The sequence below is a fragment of the Vidua chalybeata genome, chromosome 24 (assembly GCF_026979565.1).
Source record: "Vidua chalybeata isolate OUT-0048 chromosome 24, bVidCha1 merged haplotype, whole genome shotgun sequence".
Taxonomy (NCBI): Eukaryota; Metazoa; Chordata; class Aves; order Passeriformes; family Viduidae; genus Vidua; species Vidua chalybeata.
The window spans coordinates 6,704,005-6,722,505 of NC_071553.1; positions in this window are offsets into that span (position 1 = coordinate 6,704,005).

Sequence of the window (18,501 nt, forward strand, 5' to 3'; positions counted from 1 at the left end):
GGGAGAAGCTGGCAAATCAAAAGAATGGGATTTTCCCAAATCACTGTGCTCATGTTTCTGACCAGGAAATCCTCTGTAATGAAAACTCATATTGCTCACCCAGGAATGAGTTACAGCAGCTCCATTTTCAATTAGATGAGATAACCTTTATTGTTGCAGCTGAATGCTCAGATAATGTATTTCCTAACCCTGTGTACGAGGCAGAACGTGCAAAGCCCAGCACAGTCTGGGATGATAGAGCAGGACAATACGACCAGCTTAAATAGAATAGAGCACATGTTGAAATGGCCAACAATAAGTCCATGTAATAGCATTTGAATGGAGTTCCATCCAAATGATGGCTTTGCTCTTGATGAAATGGCTCAATTTATGCCACTTCTTGTTTGGAGATCTCTGGTTTGCAGACATTGCTCAGTTTCTCAGACCGAGAGAAGCAGCTCTTTATTTCTGTTGATGGCAGAAATGGAGGCAGATAAAATTCCTCTTTTTCTCAGTTTTCAAAGTGTTTGAGATCCTTTCCCCACAGTTTATTTGTTGCAAAGGCTCATTGCCTGGGATACGACCTTCATGAGGAAGCTGAGGAGCAGGGTTGAATCATCCTGGAGGAATGACACAGGTAATTAGGAATTTGGAGCTGACAATTCCTTTATTGCTATTGCGGGCAGCAGCAGAAAGAAAGGAATTAATTTATTACCTATTATCCATATATTAGAGATCCAAATAATCTGTACCTCATGCCCTGGCTGCTCTAGGGGCTGGAAACAAGCAGCATTCTGTGCAGGCACTCCGTGGGCTCAGGATCAGACCCTCAGGTGTAAAGCTTAATGAAAAGCAAGATAAATATTCATGAAAGGTCTGATTTTGTGTGACCTGCTTTCCACCTGAGCCGTGATCCAGGCTGCTGATCCGAAGAATAGATTTTGATTTCCATTTGATAAGGCTTACCTTTTTTGGCAAAGGGAGGCTCAAAAATAATCCTTCTCTGAGCAGATAAGTCATCTAAAGCACTCAAACACGCAGGCCAAGGTAGGGGGAAATGTGCTGGCTGAGCTCCTGTGATTGCTGATTTCCAGGAGGTTTTGGGGGAGAGGCTGGGGCACGGAGCCTGGCAGGGACTCGAGCAGGGCTGTGCCCGGGGCCAGGCACAGCTGCCCTGGGCACTCAGCCCTGCCAGGTGCTGCCTCTGCGCAGCATCCAGAGATCCTTCAGCCCGTGTTTGAAAGGAAGATCCTCCAGGCCCAGCCAGTCAAGGGGCTGCTAATGCACACGGAGTAAACAGGCACTAAGTGCTTCGCTGGGCTGTAGCCAGGGGCTGCTCTGAGGGATCCCAGCCTCTGTTAAAATGTGGGTTTTAGACCCAGCTGATAATGAAAGCCTCCACGTGGCACTCGGACCTGCTGCTGCTGTGGAGTTTTGTGCCAGGGGCTCCTCGGGCAGCTGGGTGGAATCAGCTACAGCCCTGCCTTGGCACGGCCACCCCACCGAGGAGGAGAGAGGGGTCATGATTTATTTACTAATTAATCCAGTGCAACTAGACTCATGACAAATGTTCATTTCAAATGGCTGGTGGCTCACAGAGCAAGGGAGGCCAGAGCCTTGCACATCCTCGAGACTTTCCCTTGCTTCCCCCTGAGGGACCCTGCAGGAGAACAGGTCTGAAAAACAAATTCTGCTGGCAGGCAAAACAAACATTTGCAATTCCAAACAACAAAATGAAATCAGGCAATAAGCAGGACTTTAGGTTCTAATTAGTGCTGGAATGTTGTCTAAGGCAGTGTGTGTATCACCTGGCTGCTCGAGGGACTGGGATCACACTTCCAACTCGTTTCTGTGAACACAGAGTGTGCAAGGGCTGAGCCCTGGCACAGCACCAGATCTCCCCCCTGGAGCAGCACCTGCTCTGACTCACTTCCATGGAAACCCAGACGTGGCATTGGCAGCTCCTGCAGGGCAGCCTCAGAGCAGAAGAGAAGAGAATTTGGCTCAGGGACTGGTCAGTCCTGCTGACAGCCCAGCCCAGGGCTGCTAAATGAGCCTTTTTCTCATCATCAACTTAAATTCCAGGAGTTTTCACAAGTGCTGCAGTAAGAAAACATGTTATTAAGAATAAGTAATTATGATTACCACTTCCTGACTTCTACTCATTGCTTCTCTTCAGGAACAAAAGTAGGGGTGGAGAATTCTTATCTGACCTTCAGACAGAAGGATAAGATGCAGAGCCACAAAAAATTGCAAACAGGACTCGGGATAATTTCACCTAATCCTGAGAATACAGCAACAGGCTTCCCAGGAGGATGATGACATTCAGAGCACGAGCTGTTGCTAAGCTTTAGAAAAACATTTATTCTTTGGCCACAAACTACTTCTGGTCTTTGTCATTAGCAGAGACATTTATGTCAGAAAATGTTGTTCCTTTTAAAATATTCTGTGATAAAAGGCACTTAGATGTCCAGCGTGAGCTTTAAATTAACGCTGAAGTGGGGCTGTGCTGCAGGGGCTGCTGACTGCTCCACGTTCCCATTTCCCTCTCAGCAGTGCCAGTCTGCCCACAACAGGTTATTGCTGCAGACTGAGGCACAAAGACCAGAGTCAAGAGATTCTCTTGACAAGGACACACTTGGCTCAAACAATTTCCCTCCCAATTTCTTAGATCAGTGTCTGGTCTACTTCCACGGCAGTAAACAAGTGTAAACTCTAACAAGCCACAAATTGGCTGCTGCCATCTCTGCTGGCTGACTCCTGGCTCCAGAAATGTCCCTGCTGACGGGTGGCACTGAAACGCTGGGGCTCTGCAGCAGCCCTGACCCCAAACACATTTGTTTTAGATGTGGCTCTTTTCTTATTTGTTCTCAGAAAACCTTTCCTTTGGCAGTGTGTTTAATTTAACAGCACTGAGTGCTATTTAAACAGAGGAGCTTTATTTCCCTAGGTTTTGCAGAATTAAAGCCTGCTTATGTTATTTTGTTCTACCTTGTAGTTATTTTGCTCAATTTCTTTTGAGGCCAAGCTAACAACATTCTCCCAAGTTACAAAAATTACACAAATTATTCCTAAACCTGACATGGAAATAGCTGGCTGTGAGCCATTTGCACTGGAGGATTAAACCTTAGATCACACACACACACACAAATATAATTTGGAGAAGTTCAGAAAAGCACAGGGAGATCAGATGAACCTTTCCTTCCTCTGCTTCTTTGTGTGTCTGCACTAATGCTGGGCTGTCTTTTTGGAAAAGGGTTTTTAGGAGGTAACTTATGCCTGTAGAAGGACACTATTAGAAGTATAAAAAGGGTGTTCAGCAAAGTGGAAGAGGTTTTGTTAATTATTCTTGGCACAGCAACACCTCAGGGAAGACTTTCTGGGATCAGGACCTTGTAGTGCTTTCAGTGGTGTGGGAGGGAAAAGCCAGTGCAGGAGGATCCTCAGTCCCTGAGGAGCTGCACTTTGTCTCCAGTCCTTGCTCCAGCCTTGTCCAGTGCCGTCCTCAATTCTCCTGGAGTCAGGTCTGAGGAAAAAATACCTGAGGCAGTGTGTGAGTGCCTGACCATGTGTGTGCCCTCGGCCTGAGCTGCACAGAACCTGCTCTGATTGATCTCATTCCCCCTCATTTCCTGCATCCGAAGAGCCCAGCGAAAATCTGCCAAGGGCTGCACTTCCTGTGAAGGACAGTGCCTGGCAATTACTTGGACAGAAGCTGAGTGTGTTCAATTTGGAGATAATTATAAATCTATTTAGGAAATCAAAGAAGCCACAATGTATTTTTAAAGCAGAGTATTTTCTACTCAACACGGATAAAAACAGATAAACATGGCTAAAAGAAAAACTAAAAAATACTAAAAAACGAAAAGAAATGTTCAGCCTTTGCATGTGGGCAGTCTTCAGCATCACGGAAAAGCACTTACCCTTTACATGATTTAAAGATAACGTTCTCTTATTAGAGGCTGATAATTAGTCATCAGCTGCAGAAAGAGCACGTACCAAGGCGAACCCACAATTATCTCACTCCAGTGGATTCATCTCTCCTTTCAGGAGCTCATCACCCAAACACTTCTGTAACATGGCCAGTGTATTACGAGTGCCTCAGAATTCTCTAACAGCATTGCATCATCCTAAAACCTTTCTGTGGTGAAGCAAAAACTGGTGTTTGGCATCTCCCTTTTCCTCAGGCCGATGCTGATGATTTATTGGGCGTGGTGGGGTTTTTTGTAGTCTTTTCCAGCCTTTCTGATTCCATAATTCTGTGAACCTGTTCCCATTGCACAGTCACACAGCGCTGGGAACGTGTCCCCTGGTGCCACCAGCATCTCCCTGCTGGGCTCAGGCACCACAGGGCACGGTCATAAATCGCTTTCTGACCCTATTATTGTTATTGCTGTGACCTCTGGGCAGCTCCCCCTTCACATCTGTTTGTTCTGAAGTGTTCTCCAAATGAGACATGCCAAATCCACCGATTTATGAAATCCCCTTGTAGTTCATATTAAGACAAATCAAACAGTGCTGGGCTTGTTTTGGGTACGAGGGCAGGGAGCAGCACAGGCAGCAGAGGAATGAAGTGCAAGGCTGGAGAGGAGCAAGATGTTCAAAAAGGGGTTGGTGTGACACTTCCTGCTATGGTTTAGTGGGCAGGGGGTGTTGTGTTGGCCAGAGGCTGGAGGAGGATCTTGGAGATCTTTGCCAGCCTCAATGATTCTGTGCTCTTGGGGCAGCTCTTGCCTCGGGCAGGAGGGACCTGCAGTGCCCTGGTGCCACTGCCAGCCCCAGACATGGCATGGGGGCAGCTGTCCCCAGCTGGGTGTCCTGTCCCCAGTCATGTGTCTTGTCCCCAGCTCAGCGTCCTGTCCCCACCCAGGTGTCCTGTCCCCACTCAATGTCCTGTCCCCATTCAGTGTCCTGTCCCCACCCAGGTGTCCTGTCCCCACTCAATGTCCTGTCCCCACTCAATGTCCTGTCCCCACCCAGTGTCCTGTCCCCACTCAGTGTCCTGTCCCCACTCAATGTCCTGTCCCCACTCAATGTCCTGTCCCCACCCAGTGTCCTGTCCCCACCCAGTGTCCTGTCCCCACTCAGTGTCCTGTCCCCACTCAATGTCCTGTCCCCACTCAGCGTCCTGTCCCCACTCAATGTCCTGTCCCCACCCAGGTGTCCTGTCCCCACTCAATGTCCTGTCCCCACCCAGGTGTCCTGTCCCCACTCAATGTCCTGTCCCCACCCAGGTGTCCTGTCCCCAGCTCAGCGTCCTGTCCCCACTCAATGTCCTGTCCCCACTCAATGTCCTGTCCCCACCCAGGTGTCCTGTCCCCACTCAGTGTCCTGTCCCCACTCAATGTCCTGTCCCCAGCTCAGCGTCCTGTCCCCACTCAATGTCCTGTCCCCACCCAGGTGTGCTGTCCCCACTCAGTGTCCTGTCCCCATTCAGTGTCCTGTCCCCACTCAATGTCCTGTCCCCACCCAGGTGTGCTGTCCCCACTCAGTGTCCTGTCCCCACTCAATGTCCTGTCCCCACTCAATGTCCTGTCCCCACCCAGGTGTCCTGTCCCCACTCAGTGTCCTGTCCCCACTCAATGTCCTGTCCCCACTCAGTGTCCCGTCCCTGGGGAGCTGCCTGGGCTGTCCCTGGGATGAAGGACATCAGGGCACAGCTCTGTCACCCTGCCTGGCCTGGCTGGGAGGGAAGGGCAGTGCTGGGCTCAGTGCCCTGCCAGCTCGGGGGGGACAGAGCTGCAGGTGCACCCGCAGAGCCCCGGCCCGTCCCCGCTGCCCCGGGGCAGCCCAGCCCGACTCTGCCCCGACCCCTGGGCACAAGCTCCATTCCCAGAGGCGTCGTTCCCTTCTTCAGTGGCACTCGGGCGTGCTGGAGCTGGTGCTGATGCCACAGCTGTGCCCGGCCCGCCCGGCACGGTGGAGCAAATGAAATATGAGATTTATTGATCTTGTCTGTGCCGCATTGTTATTCACACTGAGCGAAATTCACCCCTAGGCACAGGACAAACATTAGAGTTGGGAAAAACATTGCAGCTGAATGTTTTATTTGGTGAAAAAAATGCAGGTTTGAATCAGTTGCAAGTGCTTGTGAATTCATGTCGCATTTGTCAAAGGGTTTCAGTACATAAAACATTTTTCAGGAAATCAAAACATTTACTATTGATGTTTATTAAATGCAACATCTGCATTCTAAGGTCTGAAATAGCTTTTCATTTTAAATATTAGTAAGATTTACTTTGAAACTAATACTAAACCCCGAAAAACAAACCAGTATTTTGCTAAGGTTAAAAATCAACAAAATACATAAATTATGAACAAATATTAGGTGACTTCAGTTTGGAAAGAAAACACAGCACTTTCCAGGTCGATTCAAAGTCTTTCCCCGTTCTTTTGGCCCATCACCCGTGCTGGGCTGGAGCAGGTTTGTGCCCCGGGCTGCAGGCGCAGCCGCCGGTGCCCTGCTGGTCCTGGAGCTCTCCTGTCTCTGGGCTCGTCTGCTGCTTGTTCCTCCAAGCCCTTCCCAAGTGGCACGAGAGCAGGAGTGAATAGCAGGATGTCGGGATGCTGTAGCCTTGGCCCAGTGCGTTGAGGCTGCACAGAAATGTGTGGGAAGAATAAAAGTATTTTTAAGACGTATTGAAGGATTATCCTGCATTGGCAATAGATTTACACCGGTGCTACCCAGAGCAGAGTCAGCTTTTAAAACAGTCTGTAAGAATTTAATGTGCATTATTAAACAATATAGATCCTGCTGCAGCTGCCGGGGCTCCTGCCTGCACCAGCAGCATCTCGGACTTTTATTTTTAATCGCTGACGATGTTCCCCTCTGTTCATTAATCTTGCATTGAGGTGTTGTTCTGCAGAGGGCTGGCACGGCTGCCAGCGCCAGCAGCGCATCCTCGGGGAGGGCTGGGCAGGGAAACCTCCTCAGGCACCACTCTGGGGGTGTGTGCACCAGTTTGGGGGTCTGTGCCCCACTCGGGGGGTCTGTGCACCACTCTGGGGGTCTGTGCACAACTCTGGAGGTCTGTGCCCCACTCTGGGGGTGTGTGCACCAGTTTGGGGGTCTGTGCATCCCTCTGGGGGTCTGTGCACCAGTTTGGGGGTCTGTGCATCCCTCTGGGGGTCTGTGCCCCACTCTGGGGGTGTGTGCACCACTCTGGGGGTCTGTGCACCAGTTTGGGGGTCTGTGCACCACTCTGGGGGTCTGTGCATCCCTCTGGGGGTCTGTGCACCACTCTGGGGGTCTGTGCATCCCTCTGGGGGTCTGTGCACCACTCTGGGGGTCTGTGCATCCCTCTGGGGGTCTGTGCACCACTCTGGGGGTCTGTGCATCCCTCTGGGGGTCTGTGCACCACTCTGGGGGTCTGTGCATCCCTCTGGGGGTCTGTGCACCACTCTGGGGGTCTGTGCATCCCTCTGGGGGTCTGTGCATCCCTCTGGGGGTCTGTGCACCACTCTGGGGGTCTGTGCATCCCTCTGGGGGTCTGTGCCCCACTCTGGGGGTCTGTGCATCCCTTTGGGGGTCTGTGCACCACTCTGGGGGTCTGTGCATCCCTTTGGGGGTCTGTGCACCACTCTGGGGGTCTGTGCATCCCTTTGGGGGTCTGTGCACCACTCTGGGGGTCTGTGCATCCCTTTGGGGGTCTGTGCACCACTCTGGGGGTCTGTGCACCAGTTTGGGGGTCTGTGCATCCCTCTGGGGGTCTGTGCCCCACTCTGGGGGTCTGTGCCCTGGGGAGCACTGGGGCTGCTGCAGCTTCAGGGTCCTGGGGGGTCCTGCTTGGTGGGGGGCGCAGCTCTGGGAAGGGACAGGGGACAGGGGTCAGGGCAGGAGCCACAGGGCAGGAGAGGGCTGGGGACCCCAGGACCCTGTGGGTGACTCTGTGCCCGCAGCACGGCGGGTTCTGCTGTCACCATTGTCCCCTGGGAGGAGCAGGGCTCTCCCACGAGCAGCTGGGGTGAGCTGATCCCAGCTCCTGCAGCTCCTCCTGCCCTCCAAACCCCAGCGCTGGCACTGGCAGGACTCAATGCAAACAGCCCTCAAAAGGGGGAACAGGAATAAAAAGGATTATGTAACCCTAAAGGAAAGAAAGTGAAGTGTGCAGATAAACCAAGGCAGCCGAGGATTTATTTGATGAAATCCACCCCGTTTGTCCGGGATCTGCTGAGCAGGAGCCGCAGCAGCTGATGGACACCATTTCTCCAGCACCTCCTCCATCATCTTCTTTGCTCATTTTTTCCCATCAACCATATATGGCCTCCGTGTCAAAACATCATTTTACCATTATTGTCTATTTCCAGGATGTCTTTTATTATCCTGATTTCATTTTGCAGCCCAGAAAGTGGCACAGGGTTGGCTCTATTCCCTCAGGCTTATGAAAGACTGCGGCAAGAGGGACGAGCCTTTCTGCTCCTGCTCGCACCAGTCCCAAAGCCAGGGCTCCCCACCAAACCCACGGGAGAAATCCAGGCTGGCCAGGGCTCCTTGGCAGCTGCACTTGCTCCTGGGTGCACACAGCTGGGGGAGGTGCTTTAAAAACAAAAAATAATAATCAACAATAATTAGAAAAACCTGAATCACACACAAAGTAGACGGGATCAAATTTACTTGTGGAAGAATAGAATCACAGAAGCATTAAGGCTGGAAATTGCCTCCAAGTCCAGCCTCCAAGTAATACATGAGTAATTATGTAAGTAATTATAAATTGCACATTTTTCAGCTAAACAAGATAAAGCTGGATGTTCTAACACAGCCTTTCCCAGATTTATTAAATATTTTGCCATTTAGGCCATTACAATTTTAAAAACAGCCACAGCCAAAGAGAAGGGGAGGAAAATGTTTGAAGGGTATCCTGACTTTTCCAAGTGTTAGCAGAAAAATGTGCCCCTGCATTGCTATACATGTGATTGCTTAGGTTCTAATCTATCAAAGAGATGCAATTCTTAAGGTCTGGACAGCTAATTCTCTGCCCTGGAATTTACAGATCATCATAAAAGCCATCGAAGCCTTTGGGGAAATGAGTTCAGCTCCTTGAGCTGCTGAGTAATTAGGGGTGACCCCTGTCCCAGCACGGCGTGTGCTGTACCTGTCTGCTTGGCAGCCTTTGCAGGCGCTTTAGAGCCCTTATTATATGTTGTTTTTCATTTAGGTGCAATTTCTTTTGTAATGAGGCAGAACTTATTTTCCAGCCCCTACAGGTGCCTTTGTCAGCTCTCCAAACCGTGCATGAAGAGGCAGGCTCCCAATTGATCTCTCAATTAGGGCTTTGTTGATATTGGCTAAATGAGGGCTCACCTGCCTTGGACACAGCCTGGTCTGACTGTGGGCCAGGACCTGCACGTGAAAACACAGGCTGACAAGGAAACAGGGAGGTTTGGGTGCTGCTTTTCACCCCTGGCTGTACAGGCTGGGCACGTGGGCTGCTGGTCTGGGGCTGGAGCTCGGGGTGGGTTCAGTGCTGAGCACAGCCTGGGCACCCTTCCTGCAGGGATGCACAGGTTCTCAGGGTCAGGCACAGCCCACACCTGGGGTGTTCCCAGCTGCTCTCCCAAGCCCTTCTGGGCCAGGCTGCCACGCTCCCAAGCTCTGCACCAGGAAAATGTGGAACAAATTGTTCCGGAGCTTCCGTGGGTCTGTCCTGGAGGTCTGGCTTCACCTTTAAGAGGAAACGCTCGCAGCATTTGCAGCACAGATGAGGCCCCAGTTTGCACAGCAGCATGATCTGGTTAGGCAGGTAATTAACTCAGCCTTATTGACCACAGCCCAAACGCCTAATGGAAGGAGTCTGGAAAGTGCTCCAAAAATTATTTCCTGCTAAATCAAAAGCTGAGATGAAAGAGAGGTTAATTTACAAAGATGGGCAGAAAGTTTAATAGCAATTTAATTTTTGTGAAAGATGTGTGTGTTGCTATGGCCTGACATTATGGAGGAAATTGCAACAGTCCTGGAACCCAGCTGCTGTCTGATTTTCTCCTGACGTTGGTTGGGTTTATGTGCAACAGTTCGTTTGATGGCAGACTTAAAGTATTCAATTTACAGTAAAAATCAAAGTGAGAGTACGGGCCCAGGCTGAGTTTGTGCCACTTTGACACCACACATGAGAGTGAAGCCCTGCTCCACTGTCTGTGCAGGGATGGGATGGGATGGGATGGGATGGGATGGGATGGGATGGGATGGGATGGGATGGGATGGGATGGATGGGATGGGATCCATGGGATGGGATGGATGGGATGGGATGGGATGGGATGGGATGGGATGGGATGGGATGGGATGGGATGGGATGGGATGGAGCTGCCCTGATCTCTGACACCCAGCACAAACAGTTTTTCCCTGTGCTGGGATTTCCCTGGGTGCTGCCAGCAGCTGCTGTCCCCCCCAGCCTCCTGGTGCAAAGTTGACCCTTTCTGGCTCCTTTAGCCACTCTGCAGAACTTTAAACAACAACAACAGCTGCTCTGGAGATGGGTCACCTCTTCTAATCTGATGGAAAAGTTTGTTTGCCGATGCGAACACATGCCCAGAGAAATTAAATCTCTGCAATTAATCGTGTGGAAAGGATGGGAAGAGGCTGGGTGAATTCCTTAATTTCTCTTACAGACAATCTTCCTTTCCATTGGTTTTCCACAGTGAGCTCAAATTCCTTCATTTCTCACAGCATTGCCCTGTATTAAAAATCTTTAGATTTATTTTCACTGCTTTAAATTTTAAAGGCAGCACCTATTGCTGTTCTTGGGCTGTGCTACTCGTGCTTTATAAAGCATTTTTTTCCAAAGGACAATTCCGTACCTGTCAGATGTGTCGCTGCTGTTGATCCCAGGGAGCAGGCACAAATCCATGCATTTTTGGAGGTGTGCTGTCTAATATCATGTTGGAATTAGCTTGTTACACGATACTGCCAATGGACTGGCATCTCTCTTAATAATATTATGAGCTTTCCTGGGGAGCTGCAACCTCTTTGGTATACATGAATCTAGTAATAACTGTAATAATTATGAAGTTAATATAAAACATGATGTCTCCCTCTGCCAATTCAAGGGCAATAAGTGTGAAAAACAGCTTTTCTTCTGATTGCACGTGGCTCGCTCTTCCCTGGGCTGTGGAGCAGCTCCCTTTGCCTTTCCAATGTGGGGAGCACACGCTGCTGCCCCGGGACCCCCGGCTGTGCCCTGGGGGCTCCTCCCAGCCCCAGGAGCCGCTGTCCTGCTGCTCCTGAGCTCCCAGCCGGGCACAGAGCAGCTCCCAGGGCACAGAGCATCTCCCAGCCGGGCACAGAGAATCTCCCAGCCGGGCACAGAGCAGCTCCCAGCTGGGCACAGAGCAGCTCCCAGGGCACAGAGCAGCTCCCAGGGCACAGAGCATCTCCCAGCCGGGCACAGAGAATCTCCCAGCCGGGCACAGAGCAGCTCCCAGGGCACAGAGCATCTCCCAGCCGGGCACAGAGCATCTCCCAGCCGGGCACAGAGCAGCTCCTCGGGCACGGAGCATCTCCCCGGGTACGGAGCAGCTCCCAGCCGGGCACAGAGCAGCTCCCAGCCGGGCACAGAGCATCTCCCCGGGCACAAAGCAGCTCCTCGGGCACGGAGCAGCTCCCCCAGCCCGGGGGCTGGAGCTGGGCGCAATCCCATCACTTGAGCAAATATGTGTGCTCTGGGCATTTACGGCTCTCTTGGCAGCCACCAGGACTGAGTCCATCTTCCTTTCATGTCTCCATATTGTTCTTTAAGCACCGAATTTCCTGGAGGGGGCATCCAGCCTGCCCGGCTCTCGCCCTCCCTCTGTTTATGGCCCCTCTCAAACATCTCCACGGCCTCCATTCACTTTTTAATGCAGCAGACGAAGCCCGCTCTGTCGGGATTTTCCTGCGGCTCCCTGCCGGCGGCAGCAGGACCGGAGGCTGCCGCGGGGTCGCGGCCGGCCCGGGGCGCTCGGGGCCCTTCGGCGCTCGGCTCGGAGGCGCCACCGCCGCGGCCCCTCGGACCCCGCACGGCGAGGCGAGGCAAGGAGAGCCTCGTGTGCCCCTGCTCCAGCCCGTCCCTTTGCTTTTGGGACGGCTCCTGGCTGCGCTCCGCTCCCCGGCGTCTCCCGGGCTCCTGCTCTGCCGGGCAGCGCCCGCTCCTCTTCAGCTCAAAACGCTGAGCACAAACCCCCGGTTCATCACATCTTTTTAAGGCAAAGCTAAAAACAGCAGTTTCGAATCCTCAATCATATACAATCAGTCGTGCATTTATTTTTCAGCAGATGTTCTCTCTCTCTCTGTTGGTTTGGACGGGACGGGTGGGTGGTGTCTGTGTCCGCCCCGCGCCGGGGACGGAGGATTTTCCACCCGCAGGGCTGCAGGGAATGCTCCGGGAATCACTGCCGTGCCTCCCCACAGCCCCTCTGCCCCGGCCTCCACAGACACATCCCCTCCCCTGGGAGCAGGGCTGAGCTCCCCCGAGAGCTTCACTCGAGGCTTTAGAGGCATCAGGGCTCAGTCTGAGGAAATCCATTTCTCCTGCCTGGAGGCACTAAGGGAATTAAGACTGCCACAGGATGATGGATCAGCAAAATTTTCCCTAGGAGATCAGATTAATAGGGATTATAGAAAAGTTGCAGCATATTTATCAAAAGAAAAAAAAGAATTAAATTCCTCCTCCCACCATCAGAAATGATTGTAAATTAGGTAAATCTATTTTCCTTTAAAAGAATAATAACTATAGATCAGACTCCCTGAATCTATATCCCCGAGGGCTCTGAAAATGTATTGAATTAATCTTGGCCTAGAGGAGCAGCCCAGATCTTCTGTGTTAATTATTGTGCATCTTATTTGCCTTTTCTGTCTGGTCTGATGAGGCACAGGAGCTCGTCAGATGAAACGAGCAGTGGGGTGGAGCAGGGACTTTGGGTGATTCAGCTCTGATCATCTGGAGTGAAAAATCTGGAGCACAGGCGGGAGCCTGAGGAGTGTCAAGAAGGGCTTAAGGAGCCCTAAAACCCCTTTGCACTGAAAGTCAGTGCTTGCTGCTGCCTGGCAGGGAGGGAAGTGGAGCTGCACAAAGCTGTTGTCATTTCCTCCTCTTCACTGCTGCTGTGGATTTTCCTGAATGAATTACAGGCTGCCAGCAGACACTGTCACAGCAGAATGGCAGAACAAAAACACTTCTGAACCTGGACTTGTAATTTGCCTGCAAAAACAAAGATGCTGTTAAAAGAGAGTTGTGACATTTCCTTTGCTTTCAAAAAGACTGCCAAGATTTCCAGGCTTTTGTTTCATCTTTTCCTTTCCCGGTGTTAAATTATTCCCAGTTTTCATACTGTAAATTTACATTAAGATGGCAAATGGAAGGAATTAAAGTATCTGAGCTTAAAAACTGGTGGAGGCCTGGCAGCAGCAGTGGCTGTGCCTGAGGAAGAGGAGCTGGAGCCTGGGTTCCCTCTCCTCCTGCCTGTGGGGCTGCTGCTCCCCAGCCTCTCTTCCCTTTTAGCTCCCCGTGCTTGCACATCCCTTCCCCAGAGAGAGCTGGAGCTGTGCTGTGCTGCCTTCATCCTGGCATCCAGCAGGCCACAGTGGATCTGCTTTCCCAGGGCTCTGCTAAAATCAGTCTCTCCTCGAAAAACCTGCAGGTTCCTCCTGGTTCCAGTGCAATTTTCCTGAAGGGTGGGGTGTTTATTCCATTTTATCTTTTCTGTGCAGCTTTTTCATAGCAAAGAGTTGGATTTCCCTAAAAGCAGAGACATTTTACACAGAAGCTCTGCCCACCAAGGTCTGAGATGTTTAAATCTGATTGCTCAGTGATGGTTCCAGCAAAAATGACAGAGGGCTGAATGTACAAAACACCAACGTAAGCCTCACTTGATTCTGCTGCCCATGAATGTTTTAACCTCATTTATCCTCTCAGTACTTACAGAACCATTTCACATTTGTGCACTTAAAAGATTAAATAAAATAAATGGAGATGATTATGACTGCCCTGCAAAGCTAATGTGCAAAGGCACGGTGTTTCCTTGCTGCTGGAATTGTATTTGTGCTCTTTCTGTACTCTGCAGGCTTTCCAGCAAGGGGATGATGAATCATGCAGTCTCCAGCTCCGCACTACTGACGAGAAAGCTCTCAGCAATGTGCTCTTTATGGTCCCCTCTCAAGTGCTAACAGCCAGCTCCCCTCCCTCCGTGGCACAGGAGGTGCCAGCTGGGTGCCACATGCCAGCCCTGCTGCACAGCCTGCAGCTGGCTCCAGGACTCCTCAGATCCTCGGGGTGCTGTGCAGGGAGTCTGGCTGTTACCCCGTGCCTGGCTTCAGCTGGGGGTGGAAATCACAGAATTGTTCAGGTTGGGGAACTCTTTAAAATCCTGGGGGAAGGAGGCCTCTGCTCCTGTGCCTGTGTGATTCAGAGCTTTCCCAAGTGGAACAGGGCAGACCTGCTCGTCCAACCCTCCCCAGACTGCTTTTCCATCTGCTGTGGGGGTGCTGGGGCTGTGCACAGCCCTGCCTCGGGTGCACTAATGCAGCTCCATCCCTGCTGCATTGGTGGCATTCTTCTCCTCCAGCTGTGCTCAGGGCTCTGCTGGGACAGATTCCAGCGCTCACTTGTCAGCCTGAGGGGCTCCAAGTCTGCTTTGCAGCCTCAGGGGAGGGGAAGATTTTCCAAAGGCAGGGAGGTGCATCACCCCCTGCCAACACCTTTGGGCCCCCTTCCCTGCAAAAAGCCTTTTCTGGGAGCACCAAAGGGCTGGGACTTCTCAGAGCTTCTCTGCAAGTTTGCCATTCCTCATCAAACACCCATCACTTAAACAACTGATGTCAGATCAAGATCAAGCAACATCCTGGTCTCAACTTTCTGCCTCTCCCTGTAATAATGACTGTTCAACTCAGTGCTTTAGAGAGGCCTTTGACTTTACTTTGAAACGGGCATTGCTGCCTGGTGCCACAGGCACTGACTAAAATGAAAAATCCTTGTTCTAATTCAACATCACAACTTCTTTTTTGTGTATTAACATAATCTCTGTACTGAAATTAATCTGTGGTGTGGCTGCAGTCAGTTGAAAATGATATGTATTAGCATTCAAGATGATGACTTTTTTAAAGCAGTAGCAGTTCTTACTTTTCAAGCAGCTGCTATTTTAGGAGTGTATCTGTTTCACCCTACAAAACATCCTCAGGACAAGTTTAGGAGATAGTGGCAGAGAAACTGGGTTTACTTCTTTGGATGAAACCAGCTGTAGGTGTGACTGTGCAGCTGCTGGGCCAGTTCATGGCGAGCAGATGGGCAAGGCCAGCATTTCTGACCCTTTTGTCCTTGCCTGGAGATCTTTTGCAATGAGAAATTGAATTATTAGGAGGAAAAATACCAGCTATACATAAAACATATGAACACATTTAATTTTGGGTCTTTTGCTGCCTCTTTAGCTAACAAAGCATGCAAAATCTGTATTCAAAAGGACAGGAGTTTCCAATAGATTCATTAAAAGAGATTGTAACTGACAACTGATGCCATTAGCAAGAATATATACCTCTTATTTAACATATTTCCATCCTGAAAGTAAAATCTCTGTTCTATAAGTCAATTACTATACAGTTCATTAAACTAGAAACAACTATATAATTAGGAAACAACAACAATTCATTAGTCTTAATGGAATTTAATAAAGTTCCTAAGCAAGGATTCTTCTGAGAATTAATTGCAATATATTAATCAGGGAAAAGTCCTGTTCCTCACTCATCTATCTGTATTATATATGTGTGTATCACGTGGAGTTTGGGAATGTGAATCCCGTGGCCGTGGCTGTGCCTTTACCACCATCCTCGTGAAGCTGCAGGTCTCAGTCCAGCAGAAGTGAAAATGAGAATGTCTGAGGTTCATGATCCATTTTTCATCAGGGATTTTCATCCAGACCCATGGTTTCTTCCCTCATCAGCCATTTTCTTATTAATTAAACAGCAGCTTTTGGCTGGCACCAATTGAATTTTCAAGCCATACCTGCCACAATACAGGGAATAAAAGGAGAAAGATGTGTTATTTTTAATGCAAATTGTTTCAATTCAGACATATTTGATCAAATTGAACTGACAATTAAATTATAAATGAATCAAGTGAAAGGGTCAGTGATATGACAAATGGCACTGTCATTGTCACTGTCATATGTAAGTGAACCAGTTTTTAAAAATGAAATGAGAATTTCAGGCATTAACTGGTGCTGGCTATCAAAAAGCAGAGGCAAGGATTTTTAGGAGATAGGAATTACCCTGGCTATATTTTCCCACACTGCATCTGCCGAAAGAGCAAAAAGGAGCGTGAATTCTCAGTGTTGTGGCAGAGGAGCCATTGCTGTGACACCGTGGGGACAGGGGCTCCTGCTCTCCTCGCTGGCCTGGGCTGCCAGGCCAGGGGACAGCTCGGGCTCTGTGTCCCTGCCACCTTCCAACCCTGGACAGCTCCAGCCCTGCACGGCTCTGCCCATGGAGCCCATCCCAAAGTTCACTCTCGGAGGAGCTGTGGTTCAAAACCAGCCACTGCTCTTTGTATCAAAATGAATTCTTTGTGTTCCCCTAGTGGGGCATCCCGCTGGGGATTTCCCCGGGCTGGGAAAGGAGCAGCTTGTGCCCCGGGGCCAGGTGAGCTGCCCCCACCATCCCTGGGGGCCGTGGTGCCCCTGTGCTGTGGCACAGCCGTTGTGAGCAGGGCAAGGAGCTGTGTGTGAGCTCAGAGCCGGGCAGTCCCCCCTGGCATCTCGGGGGCTTCACCTGGCACACGTGCTGAGCCCACCTGTAAATCCACGACTGGCACGGGTGGCAGTCCCAGCTGGCTGGTTTGCACCACCCAGCCCAGGCCCACTTTCTGTTCATTATTGTAAATGCAGGCAAACCCAGTGGGCAGAAATGCTGATGTGTGACTCCAGTTCAGGAGGATGAATGATTTCTTTATTAGAACTATGCTAGAATCCATTCATATGCTATTTAAAGGGGATACTAAAACTACAAACCTGCTTTTCTAACTACCAAATCTAACTCCCAACTCGTGACCCTCTCTGAGAGTCCAGCCACAGGTGGGCTGGATTGGATTGGATTGGATTGGGTTGGGTTGGATTGGATTGGATTGGATTGGGTTGGATTGGATTGGGTTGGATTGGATTGGATTGGATTGGATTGGATTGGATTGGATTGGGTTGGGTTGGATTGGGTTGGATTGGATTGGATTGGATTGGATTGGATTGGGTTGGGTTGGATTGGGTTGGGTTGGGTTGGATTGGGTTGGATTGGATTGGATTGGATTGGATTGGATTGGAATGGATTGGATTGGATTGGGTTGGGTTGGATTGGGTTGGGTTGGGTTGGATTGGGTTGGATTGGGTTGGATTGGGTTGACCACCAGCCCCAAACAATCCTCACCAGACTCCAACCAAGCAATGACCCCAGGTAAACAATTCTCCAAACACATTCCACATGGGAAAACAAGGAGCAGAAATAGAAATTGTTTTCTCTTTCTTCCCTCTGTGCTGCTCTATGAAAAATCCTGAGAGAGAGAGAAATGTGCTTGCCACGGTTCATGGTGGAGGAACCTTTGGGGCAGTGCTGCTGCAGTTTCCCACGTGCTGTGACAGGATCTGCCTCCTCCTCCGAGCCTGATGTGCATCTGTGAGGGGGTTTGTAAGAACATGGTGAGGCCCATGTTGAATTCCGTGCTGACATCCTCGGCTGAAAGGACAGCCCACGTTATCAGCCCCACTTCAGGCCTGTCTCAGACACTCCAGGCAGTGCAGAGGATGTTCATTTATCTCAGCCTGGCAGGAGCAGCTCCCCTGGCTCCCTGCGCCTCTCCCCACTCAGGGCAGCAGTGCTGCACCTCGGGAAGGTCTTTGGAATAAATTTCTAGTACAGTTGTATCACAATTTTAACATACTTTGTGAAATCCTAGGAGATCATATGTATCTGTTTCTCCTTTCTCTTTTCCTGCTTGTTTCAGGATTTATTTATTATTTTACCTTTCTGCTGCCATGTCACTGAGCTGAAAAGATTAATAAAGAATGATTAAGGGCTACAGAGAATATTTTACAGTGATAGACTTAAGGAGCTCAGTCTGTTTATCTTATCAAAACGAAGCTTGTAACTTAATTTCTATGGATAAGTACCTTCACTGGGAGGGAGTTCCAGGTCCTGAAAGGCTTTTTCTTCAGAGAAAGGCACAAAAAGACCTAATAGATTTAAGTTGAAGCCAGAAAAATCCAATTAGGAAGGTAGAAATTTTGAACTTTGAGGATCATTAGCTACTGGGAAAATTTGGCCGTGCACTCCCCGCTGGGGATGTCCTCAGATCCAGATCTGATCCTGTCCAGAGCGACCTGCTCTGATGTCACTGATGTCACTGACAGCCCCTGATGTCACTGATGTCTCTGACTGCCTCTTCCCTCCCGGGCAGCCCAGGACAGTGTCACCTTTGTCACCTTCTGGAGCCACAGACATGCAGACGTTGCCAGGTCTCTGCTGGGCTGTCCCTCCCCGAGGCAATGCCTGGCTGGGGTGTGCAGGCTGCTCTGGCTGAG